Genomic DNA, 16,110 nt, shown 5'->3' on the forward strand with positions numbered 1-16,110 from the left:
TCCAGTAACATGTCTCTAACTTTTCCAGTAGGGCCTGAATAGTTGAGCTCATGACTGGAAACCTCCCCAGTCAGCCTTGGCTGCTTCCAAGGAAGCATCTATAAATACTGACGGAGTCGGGAGAGCACTCAGCAAGGTCAGACTCAGGGAAAGAATGATGGGAGTGGATGTTGGCTGAGATGGACAAAGGCTGACAGGGTTTGTAGGCCTGGACCTCCTCCTGCACTGCTGTAAGGGGTGAGCTCCACCTCACCCAGTGAACTGCTCCAAGCGTTGAACAGCAGCCAACAGCCCAAGGCAGGGGAGATATCTGACTGTCTGGATCCTCAGAGGGATCAGCAGAGAAGATACATGGCCAGATAGGACCAAGCTCCAGGCTATTACTCTCTGCTTTAGGCTTTATGAAGCTTCCTCATTGACAGGCTTGGCAATGCTAACTGCTCCATCAGCACTCTGCATTGCAAAAAGCTGCTGTGGCACAGCAACCAGCAGCTAAAACTGGAATGTCTCCACCTCAGCTACACTGCTTTCTTCCTGTCAGCCCTGGGAGGGTGAGAAATAGCTGTATCACACCCCATGATTAACGCACTTGTAGAAAGGTTTGGGGCCACAGCTGTGGGCAAAGGAGGGCTCTCATCCAAGAGCACTGCTGAGCACAAATTGTGGGTTCAAGACCAGAGCAGTAAGGCAATGTCAGCCCTTGAGAAGCCTGCAGAATGGAGTGTCCAAAGGCATCTCTAGGAAGCTAGCACCTGTCAGTCGTGCTTCCCCTGGGTGCTCCAAGCACCCCTATGAATAGGTAGATATGGAGCAAGAGAGGACTGTTTTAGAGCTGCTCCAGTTCCTGAAACCCAGAGATACGCAGATATTCTAAACTCTGCTATTTAATGCCTGTAACATTCATAGTGCCTATGTGGAGGACTTGACAAAGGAGAGAGGAGCCCTTAGAGGAGGAAAAGGAGGGGACATTAACAGCTGAACTGACGGATTTCACATAGTACAAATGGGGAAAAGCAGCAGTTCCCTGAGATTTTGCCATTTGGTACACCATCAGCTTGTAGGATGCTTAGTATTAATCATTCCAGCACCCAAACAAGCTGTTACGACAACACCACCTCCACTGTGTGTCCCTGTAGAGTTCCTTCTTCCCTTTCACTTGCCTTCTGCCCAGAGAATTTAAGGGTGCCCCATCCCTGCAGGTGCCCAAGGGCAGATTGGATGGGGCCCTGGGCAGCCTGATTGGTGCCTGATTAAGTGGTTTGGCAACCCTGCCCACAGCAAGAGTCAGAACTGGATGATTTTAGAGGTCCCTTCCTCCTCAAGCCAGTCTATGATGCTGTGATTCGCTGTCCTGAACTTTCCCTTCCCTCTCCAACAGCCCCAGCACTGAGAGAGAACCGCTTGTCAAAAATAGCAGCTGTGCACGGCAAATATAATATCTGCAGAACGTAGTATCTGCTCAAACAAGTGGACTTGGTGATTGATGAGATGAGAAAGGCTTTGGCTTCAGCCCTGCCCCAGAGAGCAGAGCAGCAGCTGGGACCAAGAGGTCTCCACATTCTCTCACATCAATCAGCTCCTTTTTATTTTGAAGCAAGTTTAGACAGAGGATATATAAATAATAGTATCTGGCTGAGCTCCATGGGGTTTTTTTAATACATTCCTGTCATCTCCTCCCCAAAGCCCTTGGGGAGCTGGAAATGATCAGGGCAGACCTGAGAGGACCTTGCTGAGGAGAGCTTGGATGGAAGAGAGGTCATCCTGGGCCGGAGGCCACTCTGTTCTGCAGATCAACCCTTTGGCCTCTGCCTGCCTGCCTGCCTGTACTTCCAGCTGCGAGTTCAGCCACAGAGATGGAAGTCTGCATCACTGCACAGTGCTAAATCACTGCCAACAGGTTTGTCATGGGACAGTGGCTAACCTAATAGGAAGGGCAGGAGGACAATTAGATGGGGACAGACACCACCTGAGCTGGCATTTGACACGGTTGTTGGCTTTCATCTCTGTACATGAAGGCTACCAAGGAAGCATTCCTGATGAATCCACGTTTCAAAGCTCATTTCAGCTGAGAAGCACTGGGTTGCTGTGTGATGTGAACAGGAAAACATCTGCTGTTGGGTCAGCCTCTTGAAGTAGGCTAGAAGACACATGGAGCACCTGAGAAGTACAATTCCAAAGGGATGCTTTTACAGAAAAAAGCATGGGGATGATAAGCTGTATTAGAATCCTTCATGAAGGCGGGTAGGCACAGGCTGCTCAGAGAAGCTGTGGATGCTCCATCCCAGGATGGGCAGGTTGGATGGAACTTTGGGCAAATGGATGTAGGCAGAGATGTCTCTTCCTATGGCAGGGGGTTGGAACAAGTTGATCTTTAAAGGTCTCTTCCAACTCAAACCGTTCTCTGGTTCGATATCTTCAGAACTATCACAGGATAGATCTCTGCTAGATCAGGTTGCCCATCAGTGCTCAGAGCCCATCCAGCCTGACCTTAGCTGTCTGCAAGGATGGGGCACTCACAGCTCTTTGCACAGTCTGTGCCAGTGCCTCACTGCTCTTGTAATAAACTTCTTCCTTATATCCAACCTAAATCCCCTCTCTTTTAGTTTGAAACCATTTCTCCTTGTCCTATCTCACAGACCCTGCTGAAGAGTCTATCCCCATCCTTCTTACAGCCCCTTTAGACATTGAAAGGCTGCTCCCAGGTCTCCCCAGAGCCTTCTCCTCTCCATGCTGAACAGCCCCAGCTGGGGTTGTAGGTAACTCCTCACCAGACAGGGCAGAAGGGAGGGACAAGGTCACAATGCTCTGCATAGCATACGTACATGCTCACTGCTGCCTAGCGTTGCTTTGATGAATGCTAGCTGCCTGTCACTAGCACAATGCTCATGCTAATGCTGTTCTGGCTTAGAGAGAACTGGGAGTAGGAAGGGATATTCCTATGCTGTGTAGGAAGAGCAGCAAGGTGCAGACAACAGGAGGAGGAGGAGGAGGACAATAAAATTTGGGCAGAAGAGCATCGAGTTCACAAAACTGTAGAAAAAAATAATCTGTGAGATAAAAATGGAAACTCGGTGCCAAGGTTTTCCGTGTTGGATGCTTCACTGATAAGTGAATAAGGGTTGAGGACAGACTGTCCTGCTGGATCCTGGACAAATGAGAAGCCATGTGTCCAGCCCTGCGAGGGATGCAGAATGAGACATGCCACTGTGTGCATCTCCCTGCGGCAGCCTGTCAAAAGGAATCTCCATCTGGCTGACCAGACTGCACCTCCTGGGCACGGGTACAGCGGGGGGATTTCTCCTCTGTAACTCACATCATGCACACACGCTCTGCAGACCACAGAGCTCCAGTTCCCTGGGAGCCATTGCTAATCCAGCACTGAATAGGAAAAGATGCCAGAACCTAGCAAGTTGCAGCCACTGCTTTTTCTCCCCGAGCACCCAAGGGAACGTGCTACATATGATCCTCCCTCTTGCTTTTGCAAACTCCTGCTGTAAACCAGGCTCGAGTTCCCCTTTCCTGCTGCCTGCCATGCTCGCAAGCCCTGACCCAAGGGCGTACTGCTCTGGGAGATGTCTCTTGCAATGAACTGGGACAAAGCTCCTGCTGCATGAAGAGGGTTGGCTGGCTGATCCCATGGTTTCAAGCTGATTTGCTTCTCCCATTAGCAAGAGCAAGTCAGGTATGGTTGTGCTGACCTATTTGTCTGGGGCTGCCAACGAAGCTGGGCTGTGCTGTATCCTACAATGTGGCACTGGAGCCCCACTCAGCTCCCTGAAATCAGCATCACAGCTCCTTCCAAAAGAAGCCAAATGTCCACACAGTGAAGGAGGTGTGACAGACCTGCCAGGCAGCAGCAGCCCACCTGCTAGCACTGCAAGCCACAGGGGAAATCCTCCACGAGCACAGCTGGTGCTCAGCCCATGTCCTGAAGCACAGATTGGAATTTGTGGCTGGCTGATGTTGTTCATCTGGGCAGTCACAGGGAAACCAGGCTGATACAGCTCTGTACTTCTCTTGGCACTCAATGCAAATTAGCTGGCAGCTTTACTATAGATGTTGCTTTCTTACTCTGAAATTTTGGACAGATAAGGCACGAGTTAGCTATCAGGAACTAAATGTTTTTCACTAGGTGCCAAAGAACTACAATAATTACTTCCCATCCTAGAGACAGGGAAGATTCTGATGTTTCATTGATCGCTCTATGAGTCTAATTGATTAATAGAACCAGATATTCTTGTAATGCTATTGGACGAAGTAATTGGGCTGAGGCTCGATTTGGCATTCACAGCACTCAGCTGAAGAGGGAACAATGTGTGTAATTCCAAAACACAGACAAAAGGCAACTTCACTGCCTTTTGTAACCAACGCATTTTTGTTGCAGCCTCCATCCAAAAAGGAGAAAAAATGGACAACTTTAGCATTATTGAAGGAAGAACAAGGGCTTGAGTTTAAAGACAGAGCTGTACCATCAGTGTGAACATCCTGTCCTCTCTCACTGCCCATTCTCCAGGCACCTCTGTCTCTTTTGTGTATTTTTTCCTTCTTGTTCCAGATTTGGACTAAAGAAATGTTCCCTCTTGGCCATACCCAGATACATGATCGTTTCCTACTGCCTGCAAGCCATGATCTCAACGAGATACTGCTGCTGTAATTACACATCGCTTTTTCTGCCTCGGACAGCCAGCCTGTTCAGAATTGTCACCTAATTCTCAGCCAAAGCTGTTGTCATCTCAGCCGAAAATCCGGAAAATAAACTGTGTATTATTCAAAATAATAATATAATTCTATCCCGATGCTTTAATATGCAAATCCTGAACCGCTAAGGAAGTCAGCTGGTTCCTTATTGCGGTAAATCAGTTCACCGCCCACACTGACTTCTTCCCAACCTCAATTCACTCGTTTTACACTTAAATAGAAACAAATTAATGAATCTATACTGTGAGCTTCGCTGCCTTGTTTATAATTCCTCAGCATGAATGCGCCGGTGAAGCAGGGTAATGTATTCTGAACAGAACTGATATGATTGATCTATTGAATGGAGTGAGGTGCGCTGATTATATGTTTGCATAATGTTTCTTGATGTGAAACTTTCAGGTTTGCACTGGGAACCGTAAATTAGAGCCAGCCAAGTGCTACCATGCATGGTTTCTTCATAAGGACTGCTACGGAGCACAGAGTTCAAGGTTATTTAACTGCACATTGGATTTCCTGCTGCAATTGATGGGAGCAATCAGTCAGATTCACCAGATGGCTCTGAGAATTTCAGCTCTGCAGGCTTGGATTAGAATATTCTGCAAGGGACATGGTCAGTGGGCATGGTGGCAATGGGTTGGGGCTGATGATCTTTAAAGGCTTTTTCCAACCTGAACGATTCTGTGAATGGAAAGGAATGGGACACTATGGTGCCATAACCCCCTACTCATGACCTTTTGCAAATGTGAAGATAAAATATTAATGCCCCTGCAGTGGAGTGCTAATGAGTGGTGGCAATGAAGTCCTGCCCGTGAATCACTGTTACCACTTCCTCGGGGTAAGAGGTACCCAAGGGACCACTCCTGTGCCATGCAGTGTCTGTAGCTCGGTTTGCCCTAGCTACAGTGCCTAGGGGAAAAAAGGTGGTACAAGTTGATCTCTACTTACATTTATGGGACAAAAGGACATCAAAAGAGTCTGCCCATCTCGTTGCTTCTTCTGTTGACAGTCTTCTGGAAGAAAGGAAGAGGCAGATTACAGACAACCCATGGCTGTTTGACAAGCACACCAAGGAAGGCTGGAATTCTTCTCACCAAACTTTGGAGGTCTACAGTGTAGAGGTCTCCAAGTGTGCAAGTCCCCCTGGTTCCCTGCAAAGTCAGTGGGGAGATGCCAAGGGACTCTCACTGGTCTCCTCACCTCATCCTCAAGGTAAAACAAGGCAGATGAATCACACCCGAAAAGGGACCAATTTTTCCTTACCGACTCAAAGCAAAGACCCAGGGAACAAGTTCAGATGCAGACATTTACATTGTAAATGTCAAAAGTTAAGTGAAACGAAACCCACCCCTGCAGAAGTGTTTATTTCTCTCTCCTGACTGCAAGGAGAAGGTGAGCTCAGACACGGGATCAGATGGATTCCATCCCACTCGCCTTAAATCAAGACTCCGTATTGTTTGAGGCATCTGCTTTAGTGCTGCAAACTAACACGGGACGTTTAGGCAGTGTTTAATAACACTCAGCTAAGGAGGACTGTGACCTGGAATTGCTGCTCACCTCTTCAACAAAGTCAACTGCTCAGATTTTGATTTGCTATGACAGAGGGATATATTATCCCCATCCCTGGAGGTGTGCAAGGATGGGTTGGATGGGGCTGGGCAGCCTACAGCATACAACAAAAGGAAGGTAATTTGAGAGGAGTGGTGGGCAGGGAGGGGAGGACAGAGGTGGGATGGGGTGGGATGCTGCAGCTATACTCACTTCAAAGCCCGGTTGGGCTTGTCCGGAAGAATAGCTGTGAAATCATTATATGAGTCTGATTTGTGAGACAGGCAGCCCAGGCGAGTCCTCATCCCTCTGTTCCTGTGGTCGATGTGGGGGAGCAGGGGGGTGAGCAGGGGAAAACCAAAGAAGAGGATTATAACTCTAGCCAGAGCTAACAAAACAAAACCCCAAAGATGACACAGCTCAGCGGCTCTGTGCCTTGTCAGATCTGCATCCCTCGTCCCTCACCTGCAGGAGGGACCCTGAAGCATCTCCAGGAGGATGCTAAGGATGGATACAGCATGGATACTGGCTCACCCAATGCCAGCCAGTTGTTCTACTGGTCCAGCTGGCACAAAGGCTGGGTACTGGGTGGTGTCCTGGAAGGACCTGCCCTCAGCAGAGCAGGAGGGCAGTTACACCTGCAATCAGCTGCATCAGAACAGTGTGGTGCCGATGCTGGAAGGCAGGAGGAGGTTGGAGGACAGGAAGGAGCAAGGCACCTGTGATGTGAGCTGTGCTGCAGAGCCAGGGGAGCCCGGCCCGCTTCTTTCAACTCAGCATTACATAAGCAGGCTAAAGCTTCCTCTTCCATGGCAGGTTTATCCATGCAGAAAAGGACCTTACTGCTTTTCCCTTTGAATTTCGGAGCAGTTCCAGTGCTTTGCTCCCACATAGGCTCCTCAGCTCCCTGCCAGCTCCTTCCCAGCACAAATGATGAGAACAGCATCACTGGGATGGAGAGAGCTTGGAAAGGGAGGGAACACAAAGGGAGTGGGAGATGGAACACACATGCATGCACTGGACTGGCATCGTCTCCCCTCAGAAACAGATGCCGACTGATGGTTGGACACAGTGTCCAGAAAGGCAGAGCCTGAGCTCCCCCCAGCCTAAGAGCATCCCTCCTGGGTCACCCCTGAGCACGGGAGGGCCACTCAGTGGCTGCACGCACTTCTCAGCTGCTAGACTCCCTCTGGAAGCCCCCTCTGAGCCCTGCTGCCGAGCAGATGCCAAACGCTCCCTGAGACTGCAGAGGGAAGCACAGTGTTTCTCCCTTCCCTATGCAGAACACTTCAGCACTGAGCTAATCTGTAGCACGCCTGTCCCCCCTTCTCCTCCCGCCCTGCAGAGAGTTTCTATTATTGCACATTTTCATGTAATCTTACAGCAAATTAAATGTTAATTAAATGCAACGAGTGTCTCCCTGGCAGAGCGCAGGCAGCTCCAAGCACAGAACCTGGGGATCTTCAGTGGCAAGAATAGCTCCAAAACCTGAACCTGTGACCAGCAGTCTCAGGATGTTGCCCTACATCCACCCCCCACAGCAAAGCAGACAGCCTGTGTGCAGAGAACTGCATCCCCAGCTGAGCCTGCTGGCCTTGCTGTGCTCAGACTGACACTGAGTGGCTATAGGATCCCACTGGTACCTTTCCCATATGCCACCTTCCCCCAGCCCTTATCCTCCTCAGCCGTGCCCTGATGAAGCTCACAGCTTCCTCAGCAAGAGATGTGGCATGCACTGCTGCTCGGATTTCAATGCCTGAGATGAAGAGACTGCAGCAGGGAATGGCAGCAAGGAGGCTGCGATGCTGCACTGTGAGCACAGAGCTCAGCTTGTGGAACACAGGTCGTGATTCCAGGACAGGATGTGGGGGAAAGAACGTGGGTTGGTAGGAGGTAGGGAGGCAGGGGAAGGGCAGGAAGGAGCTGTGAGGCTCTCAGGATGAAGCAGACAGCACCAGGATGGACAAGGGATGTGGTGTCCGTGCAGTTACCTCCGTGGGATCAATAACGCAGCCATTCAGGACTCCAGTTATGGCCAATCCTCTATCTGGCTGGCTTGGAGAGTGGTTTGCAGGAAACAGGAGTGTAGCAAGGAGGGATTTACAGTTTCACGCCCTGGCACTTAAATATATAACAAAGAATCCTCTGCCAGAAAAGGAGGGCCCGTTGCTCTCAACCCATTTGATCCTCGTCAGTTTTCCAATGGAAGACTCTCGGAGTTGAAGGATGATCACAGAGAAGAGACAGCATTTCCTCCTGGGAGCAGAGCCATGGGGTAAGTCCAGCTGCAGGTCCGAGCTTGGTGTCACGGCTCAGCATGGAGCAGAGGGCTCAGCACATCCACATTCATCATGCAGTGCCTCCGAAGGTCAGTCCTCAACAGGCAGAGCTCCGGGCTGATCTCACTGAGAGGACTGAACTACCTCTTGTCCCCGTCCCTGCGAGTCATGGCTGGCATTACTGGCCATCGTGGTGCTGCAAACAGAAGAACAGGAGGACTTCATACGCCTGTGGATCTCTCCTTCCACCATCACAAGGCTCAAGCACTCACATAGACGAACTCAAAGAAAGCATCTCGTCGTCTGGGCAGTGGGAGCTCATGGGAAGCCGTAGGGAGGGATGAATGGGGGTGGCAGGTTTCCCTGAGCATGGGCACACAGACGCTGCTGGAATGGATCTCCCAGCAGGGAGTGAAGGCAGTATCTGCTAAGCTGGTGGGACAGAGCAGGATGGAGCCGCCTGCGTAGCGAGCAAAGTGCAAAGGTTTTCCTGTTTGCCAGGACAAGGCTGAGCTCCAGATAACCTCCAGGTCCCCCTGACCGGAGAGGATGGCCGAGGAGGAGAGCGAGGAGCTGATGGGAGCAGCAGCTGCATGCAAAGGGCCAGAAGCTCGCTCTGCCAGGGCCAGGGGAGATCCCAAAGCTCAGGCTGCCCAATGCAGCATCCCTTTTAAAACCTGATTACATTAAAAATGCACAAAGCCTCTTCCCAACTAAATTAATGGAACTGGGATTGCACTATACGCCAGTGAGTGCATTTTCTTAATCCCTGCCCTGACCGGCTGCTTCGATACGCTTTAACTGAAATCAATCCTTGTAATTCCTTAAGCCCCTTCAAAATTTCCTCATTAACAGTTTCACCCACATGTGGGGCCAAGCAGAGGATTTCCCCACAGCCCAGCAGCCCCTTCTCTCTCTGACAGCTGGGATGGGTGCCTGCGTGGTGCCCTCTCTTGCAGTCTCCCCTTGCTGCATACTTTCGGAGGTGCTGTTACGAAACAGCTCGCTGCTCACCCCCGCTCCCACCCACAAAAACTGCACGACAGAGCGGCACCCAACTTCCCAAGGTCCCAAAGTCTGTCTGACTTTGGGACATCGAGTCCCACAGCCAGGCTGGAGCATCTGTGGGTATGCCCTTGGCTCGCCAGTGAAGTCAGCCGATCCCTTTAGAAACAGAATGCGGTGAAGGCATCCCAGTAAGAGTCTGTGGCGAGGATTATCGCTTCACCCTCCATCCCTCATCCTCCTCCACCCCCCTCCTACGGCAGGACCCCATCCAGGAAAACTGCCAGACTCATCATGGATGCGTTTTGGGGTTTCTCCTTGGGAGACAAAGGGAGGGGGAGCGATCATGACATCGGGGTTATCGACCCCCCTCCATCCCAGGAGCAAAGATAAGGGAGCCATCCCAATCAGCAGCACAAAGAGGAAGAGGAAAACAAACCAAACAAACGCCAGACCCGGGGGGGGCTTCAGGAGATTAAGAACCCGCAGATAAACCGAGCGGGGAGGCACTGCGGACAGACACACAGCGCGATACTCACCGCGGTTGACCTGTCCTCTCCACCCGCGTGTGCTCGGGAAGGCTGCGGAGACACAGCAGAGAGCTCCCTTCGCATCCAACCCCTCGCGCTGCCCTTCGAGCCCTTTCTTTCCCCGCACCCCACCCGGAGCCCCGCGCCTCAGCCCCGCACAGCCTCACCCGGCTCTCCGCAACGCGGCGGCTGCACCGCGATGGGCGGCGATGCAGCGGTGCCCACCTGACCCGCAAGTCCCTCCGCATCCCTTCTCACCTGCTGGGAGAATCCCCCCGCCCCGCTACAGATGCCGGGGGGAGGAGGGATGTCTGAGAGAGCTGTCGCTGCTGTCACCCTCCCCGCTTTGGAAGGGAGCGTCCCTCCCGCATCGCTTTGATCAGCTCCTCTGAGGCTTAGGGGAGGATGCTGCCCTCGGATCGTCGGCAGTCGCGCAGACAGAAGGGAGCGGGGAGTTTAATTAGAGAGCCTCTGTGTCAGAGGGGTCAAGGGAAATCGTTAACCCTATTGCACGGCATGGGAAAGGGAAGAAACCAACCCACCTGGCAGCTCAGGCTGTGACCAGCCCTCGCTCTCCTCTGCTGTGTACCCCCTGCCCTGCAACCGACCTTGTCTTGCTCACAGCACAGCCTCCCACCCCTCTCCTGCACCCACCCTTTCACCTTCAGCCAACAGAGCGTGTATCCAGGGCTTCTGCTGGAACCTATCCCTGCACCCTACTAATAGGACCCTGCCCCCCAGCAGTGAGATCTCAGGCCTGGGCTTGACTCAGCCACCAGAAACACAGCCCCTGGATGCCAATGCAGATGGCTCGTCGAGGGTCCAAGCCGTGAGACCCCCCTCATTCTGGCTTGGAACAAGTTGTTCAGAGTGGTAGTGGGTGCCCCGTCCCTGCAGGCAGCCAAGGTCAGGCTGGATGGGCTCTGAGCACTGCTGGAGCTGTGGGTACCCCTGCTCAGTGTAGGGGGTTGGACCAGATGGCCTTTAAGGGTCCCTCCCAACTCAAATAATTCGGTGATTCTATGATCATAAGAACTCCTGGTCACTCACTGCTTGAGGCATCAGAAACAAATACCACAAAACCCAAATCCCAAGCAGTTAAATCAGTCGTCATTTTTCTCTCATTGCCTTTCCTCAGCTAACAAAGCACTGGGCTGACATCCCCGTGCTACTAGCAAGAAGCATGCCTTGAGATAGCACATCATCACCAGGCAACATCCCTGGGGAGAGAGCATCCCGCAGAACTTACTATGAAAACACAGGGATTAGCAGCACTGCAGGCATGATCCCACTGCTCCAGCCTGGATTCCCTCCTTCACAGCTCATTTTGGCAAGGAAATACTCTCCTTGCTGTTATGCTCCCCTTGCAAAGCCCAGGTCATCCTGACTTGGTTTGTCACACCTCCGGTGATGAGGAGACAAGTGATGAAAAATACCCTAAAAAAATGCAGTGGTTGATACAATCTCCCCTCAGCCAAGGTTAAAGGTTGAGGTTCATCTGATGCCTCTGGTTTGTTCCAGTTAAATAACAATCCGCTTCAGCCCTTCCCTGAACCCAAGCCAAATTTAACACAGCATCACTTAGGGTTCAGCTCCTAGCGTGTCATTTTTGTTTTAATGCATTTCCACACTTCCAGGTTCTCCCTGGGCAACTGCAGGATGTCACGAGTGACACTGGTTTTGTAATACAACCATCAGATCTCACTCACACATACAGACATCGGGGGAGTGGAGGGCTGCCAAAAAAACGTTCCATCAACAAAAAGCTCTACTCTGGATCCTCCTGCCCCATTACTTGTATAGAACCACAGGATTGGAAGGGACACTTCAAGGCCATCTGGTCCCACTCCGTGCACTGGGCAGGGACACCCACAGCTCCATCAGCGCCCATCCAGCCTGACCGTGGCTGTCTGCAGGGATGGGGCACCCATCACCTCCTGTTGCAACCCACAGATCATTCTGCCAACCACCATTTTTCTCCTACGTCCCTGGGCTGGGTTGGAGTTAACGGAGATCAAAGTGAGCTGTGTGGACACAGGCACGGCGGGAAGTGTAATTAAATTGCAGATAAAGAGAATTTAACTTTGCAGGGTAATATTTTAGAAAGCTTCTGTGAGAAAAGGTTTATAGCAAATTCCTTCTAAAACGGCCCTGATGTTTCCAACTACCCCGTAGCTCCTATTTAAAACCTTTTAATGAAATAACTCATTTTGATATTACGTTTGAATCCCATATCATAAAGGGTAAATCTCTAAAGAAATGCTTTAAAGCAATCTCCCCATGACCTGCTCTCAGCAAACACGAACACAGAGGGATGGCTGGCTGTCACCAGGCAGTGCAGGTGGGGATTTACCAGCCCACAGCCTGGGCATCCACCCCTCCGGGCTACGTTGGAACGTAGCACCTCTACCGAGCAGCTCACAGGCTTGGCTGCCACCTCCAAGTGAGATTCCATTCCAACTTTTGTGTATTTTGTTGTAATTTCATCACCATTCTCTGATCAAACATCCGCACCCAGGAGCTGCTGCGCTTGTAGAAATGCATCAACGCCTCTGTGTGCTTTGCTGTGTTAAAGCAGTGCCAAGCAGAGCCCTGGCGATGTACGAGGTCTCCAGCTGAAGGAACACAGCTGCCAATGCCCAGGACTCGGTGCTCATCAGCCACAGGAGCAGCAGTGGCTGCACTGACTCACCAGCTCACTCCTCTGCCCATCACACAGGGGATCTCCATGACCTGCAGCAGTCCCAGAGGCCAAGCTGCAAGAGAATGTATCTGCCCCACTTTTCCCCACCTGCACAGTTCCACTGCAGCCTTTGCTACATGTGGTCCTCTTGCCTCTGACGTGTCCTCCTCTTGCTCTAGTTAGCCTTATTTCCAACTAGCTCAGCCCTGGTGTTATTTACTGGTTTATTGTACCATCGCAGATACCCAGGACACAAACATTCAGAGGAAACGCAGCGCACCATTTTAATATCACAACAATAGAGATGGAGAAATCCAAGCACAGGGAGCACAGCAGAGCTGCAGGCACTGCCTTTCCTTCCAGCATCAAAGCCCACTGCTAATCCCATTGAAACGGGGATCACCCAGCCCCTCTCCTCTTACTGTTGATCTCAGCTCCCTCCTCTTTCCATCAGCAATTCCAGAAAAACACAGAGATCCCACCGTGTGGCTGCTGCTGATAAAGTCAATAGGTGCGACGCATCGAAGGGAAAACAACAACAAAACACATCTGGGGAGTGAGGAACCATCTGCTGCATGCTCCAAGAGCACAGCCAACCTCCTGTCCTCTCTCCCCCCCCCCACCCCCCCAGGCACCTGGGAAAGCATACAGGCTGCAGGGATGCAATAGGGTATGGCTGGCCCAAAGGAAAAGGATGGGGCCCTGTGGGTGATGGTGGCAGTGCCATGCCAGGACGTGGCAGGGCTGTGTCACTCACTGGGGACAGTCAGCACTGCTGGAAAGGCTCTACATGGCCAGGGACTGCTGTTCCTCGGGGCTGTGCCAGCATCCCAGCTGCACGTGAAGCATCAGATGGTTTGCTTTTTTTTTTTTTTGTGCCTGTGAAAACCTAAACTTAGCGAGCAAGATGTTAATTCCTGGGGAAAATAGGCCGTATTTATGTAACCGAGAAAAGCTGCAGTGAAGGCTGCAGATCCGATGAGATAGAAGGAGATGCACGGGGCTAACATAGCACTGCTGTTCACTCTGCTTTGCCAGGACCTCCAGTGGGCACTTATCCATCACCCTGCAGCCCAAAGGAGCTGCTCAGAGGATGTGCAGCCCAAGAATTTCATTGTGTGTGCTACACCACAGCCCAATCTGTCTGGGTTGAGAAGCACAGGGTGTGGAAGGCTGGCTGAAGGAGCACTGCAAATGGCAGCATCTGTGTGTGCTGTGAGCAGCACAAGCTCCAGCCCAGCAGGGAGGAAGAGTGCTGAATAAAAGGTGGATTCATTCATAGCCATGCAGGATGGCATTAGTGCCTGGCCTCTGCTCGCAGAGACATCACCCACGGTGTGCTCACAACACACCAGTCCCATGTGCATAAATAAACCCTAACACCTCCCAGCTCCTACCATTGCCAGTCTGGCTCTATCTGATCTTGTGGACACTTACCTGAATGCAGCAGGGAACAATTTCCAGACAAATTGGTGAGATGAAGTTGTGACTGCCTTTAAGCAGAGTCCAAGCTAGAGGCAGCACCGCACGAAAGCATCAGCTGCAGAGGGTTCTGTTGTAGTTCTGTGTGATGGAAGGTCTGCTCTGGGAGAACACCACACCACAGGAGCACAATGGGCTGGAGGCTAACGCAAAACTTAAGTGTTGTTTTCAAACAAACGGAGGCAGAAATGAGCTTTTGAAACATACAAGGAAAAGCTTTGCCAAACTGATTAATCTCCTGAGGGAAAGCACAGCTTCTAAAGAAACTAAAACATCACATAGTAGAACACTCTTTTGGGAAAGGACTCTTGAAATAACCTCTCTCTCTTGCCCCTGGGAACAAAACAATGGGTAAAGAGTTTCCAGAGAAAGTCTTAAAAAAAATAAAAAAGGGGCATTTACCCTTCTGCAGCAGCAGCACACACACAGCCTCGAGGAGAGCCATCACCTTCCAATCCCCTTTCCTAATCACATCTGAGAAGGATATAACAGCGTTCCTGCTGCTCTCTCATTTCCTTTGGCTGTCGCTCATTTCTCACTCAAACCAACCCACTGTGAGCAGCAACCCTGCAAAATGTGTTTTGGAGTCATCGACCGGCTTCGTGGTGCACAACAACAGGGGACTTCCCATCTGCTGCTGTTTGTTTAGCCCTCGCATTACTGAGCTAACATCTGGAAAAGCTGCTGAGCCCCCACTTGAAGTGTATTTCTTTGCCCTCTGTGGAAGATGGAGTGCTGCAGGTATCACTTGGCAAAGAACAAGAGATGCTTCATTCAGTGCCCAGATTTGCATTTAGGTGTTCTCGTGACACAAGCTGAGACACAACACAGCCCAGCCAACTTGATCCTGAGAATGGTTTGCATGTCTGGAGAGCCACATGCATGTGCTCTGACTAAGCAATTCAAGTCCTCTTTCAGATTTCTATCACTGCAATGCAGCCGGACCCTGAGCCACAGAATCATTAAGGTTGGAAAAGGGCACTAAGATTATCTAGCCCACGCTGTGAGGCAGCAGAAAACCCATTCTCAGAAGCCATGAGTTGGGGAGATCCATGGCCAACAGTGCTAGGAAGGCAAACAATGCAGCCCCAAGACTCAGCACCAGGAGGGAGATGGGGCTGGCTCTCATACGTGAGGTTGGCTCTTACCTACTCCCCCTCCCCTGCCATCATTTGCCTCTCACTGGCCCCGCTCAGACTCCAAGACTGCAGATAGCATGATCCTTTAAGCCACCTCTCCAAGGGGTTATGCCATGTCCAAGGACCCAGTGCAGGACTTCAGTGCAGCCCAGCTCCGTAAAATCAGGAGGAAAAACAACTGGGCAGCAAAAAAAAAACAAAAAACAAAAAACACACGTAAGACAAAGCAAGGTTACAGGATGGCTGCAGCAGAAAAAGAGTCAAGAGGAAATACATGAATACTGAAAATTCAGTAGGAAAAAAATAACGGAAGGGCTGGGATTAGCGAAGTGCCTGCAGTCTGTGCATCTGACTATAGGCATCCAAACAAGGTGACCCAGGGAGACAAGGCTGTGTTTCAGGAGTTTCCATCTACCACATCTGTGTAAAGGTGCCCACTGATTTACACTACTTAAGCCACACGTGCAGCAGCCCCATTGGAAAGCATCAACACCTACTGCACAAGGCAACCCTACACGTGCTGAGTGGAACGAAGAGATCACAACACGTGCTTTGCTGTCTGCAGGTCTGTTCACAGCCCAGTGTGATGTTTTCTTTTTCACAACAGGACAAGTTTTGTTGACTCATGTTTTGCTTGTGATCCAGTATAAACACCAGCTGTTCCTGCTGCTGGTCTACAGTTGATGCTGTCTATAGAGCTCCTATAGTGGATCAACATGCATTTACCTGTATTGCATGGCACCCTAGTT

At 51.0% G+C, this 16,110-nt stretch overlaps 1 long non-coding RNA gene across 2 annotated transcripts; it reads right to left on the reverse strand.

Annotated features, from left to right (window-relative positions):
• Positions 1-5,623: 5,623 nt before the first annotated feature.
• Positions 5,624-10,489, reverse strand: LOC100545589. 2 transcript variants are annotated; one of them, XR_004160772.1, is made up of 5 exons: positions 10,316-10,489; positions 10,067-10,108; positions 8,235-8,718; positions 6,457-6,558; positions 5,624-5,708 (listed from the first exon to the last, which is right to left on the reverse strand). It is a non-coding gene; the product is annotated as an uncharacterized LOC100545589 (long non-coding RNA). The 2 variants fall into 2 exon arrangements; XR_004160773.1 differs by lacking the exon at positions 10,316-10,489 and adding an exon at positions 10,225-10,304.
• Positions 10,490-16,110: the final 5,621 nt, after the last annotated feature.

This window comes from Meleagris gallopavo, chromosome 10 (assembly GCF_000146605.3).
Source record: "Meleagris gallopavo isolate NT-WF06-2002-E0010 breed Aviagen turkey brand Nicholas breeding stock chromosome 10, Turkey_5.1, whole genome shotgun sequence".
NCBI classification, from domain to species: Eukaryota; Metazoa; Chordata; class Aves; order Galliformes; family Phasianidae; genus Meleagris; species Meleagris gallopavo.